This window comes from Ursus maritimus (assembly GCF_017311325.1).
Source record: "Ursus maritimus isolate PB19 chromosome X unlocalized genomic scaffold, ASM1731132v1 scaffold_X1, whole genome shotgun sequence".
Taxonomy (NCBI): domain Eukaryota; kingdom Metazoa; phylum Chordata; class Mammalia; order Carnivora; family Ursidae; genus Ursus; species Ursus maritimus.
In genome coordinates, this window is record NW_024423319.1 from 53,134,010 (window position 1) to 53,135,675 (window position 1,666).

The 1,666-nt window shown below is 33.1% G+C and overlaps 1 protein-coding gene across 1 annotated transcript in view; it reads right to left on the reverse strand.

Annotated features, from left to right (window-relative positions):
* PCDH11X (protocadherin 11 X-linked) overlaps window positions 1-1,666 on the reverse strand; it is a 652,803-nt gene that overhangs the window by 331,228 nt on the left and 319,909 nt on the right.

Consider the following 1,666-nt stretch of genomic DNA (forward strand, 5'->3'; position numbering starts at 1 on the left):
GGGGTAGACCCCACAGTTCATTTATCTTGCTTGTCCAGTTTCTTCTTAAAATATTCTGCTTAGGTCTGTTTGCCCTTAACAACAACAGAACACTAATTTTTCTGTTGGATTTTATGAACCTTATAGATTTCTGAGATCAGAATCTTCTCCCTATTCTGAAAAAAGTGTCTCCCTAAGTCCAGATTTGCTTTCATTTGACAAAAAGAAATATCTTTCAATGAAAATCACACTTTCCATTGCTCCTTATATTGTGATTATATTATGTTTTATTATCTACTATTGAAGTGTTTTATGTTAAAATTAAATCACCAAGTTGTCTTCTAAACAGGAAAATGAGTTCACCCCTGAGTTCTGCATGCAGAGTTCTAATTTTTTAAAACCAAGACATTTTCCTATTTGTAGGATAGCTACACTAGATAAAACTTACCAATATTTCTGTTCTTCGAAATTTAAACTTTTAAATAACTGAACAGGTCCATTTCTAAAGTTACAGAATGGTTGAGAATGATAGAATACTTAAAATCTGTACAGCTTCTCTCTCTCTCTCTCTCCCTTTCTCTTATTCACTTTATATAGCTAGTGACATTTACTACCCTTGCTTCCTTCCTTTTAATTTGAGAACTCTTCTATGATAGTTTGCCTCCTGGGAGGAGCTGACTCTCAAAAACAAATCACTCAATAGCCACAGTGATAATTAGTTTAGACAGGCATTTGAAAATTGTCAGATATGTATATTCATTGAAAATTCTCTAGTGCTATTATTTTAGTTTATCTCTCAAACATTAGTAAAATTTATTTTGACATTCTAGAGAGGATTTATTTTCAGGCAATTCTCACACTTGATAAAGACATCCAAGGCTAACGTTATTTCTGACATAGCCTAGACCACCCTTTGGCAAGTTCCTTTTCAAACATAAAATTTGATCCCTTAAACTAGAATAAGATAAATTCATCTTAAAGATTATACTCCCATTTAACCTAGCATACAGTTATGGTAACATTTTGGTTCTAATATGGACAGCTTTTAAGACTTGCTGAATTTAATTTCCAAAATATCTTCCATCAGAAGCTTAAGGGAGGGGTGCCTGGGTGGCTCAGCTGGTTAAGCATTTACCTTTGGCTTAGGTCATGATTATGGGGTCCTGGGATCAAGCCTCACTTTGGACTCCCTGCTGAGGGAGCTTCACCATCTCCTCCCTGCTTGTGCTCTCTCTCGCTATCTCTATGTCTCTCTCAAATAAATAACTAAAATCTTAAAAAAAGAAGAAGAAGAAGAAGCTCAAGGGAAACCCATTTCTTTCAACCCCAAAACATATATATTTATATATATATGAGCAGAACTTAAAATTTTCACCTTGAAACATGACATCCTAAAACTCTGAAAATCAATTTCCTGATTAACCATGTTTAGTTTAATTATGGTACTTTCCTTGTGATCCTATCAAACATCATCATGCCTCATACTCACTAACTTTTGCTGTGAAAGCCGAAATTTTAATTGACACCAAATTTGTCCCTTTTATTGGTAAAATTAATCATAAAATAACTGTATTAACAGAACATTCACAAAGTGATGCTTTCAGCAGTATGTTGTTTTGGCACAGTGGGAAAAGAAAAGTGTTGGTGAAAAATAAAATAAAATAAAATAAAATAAAATAAAATAAAA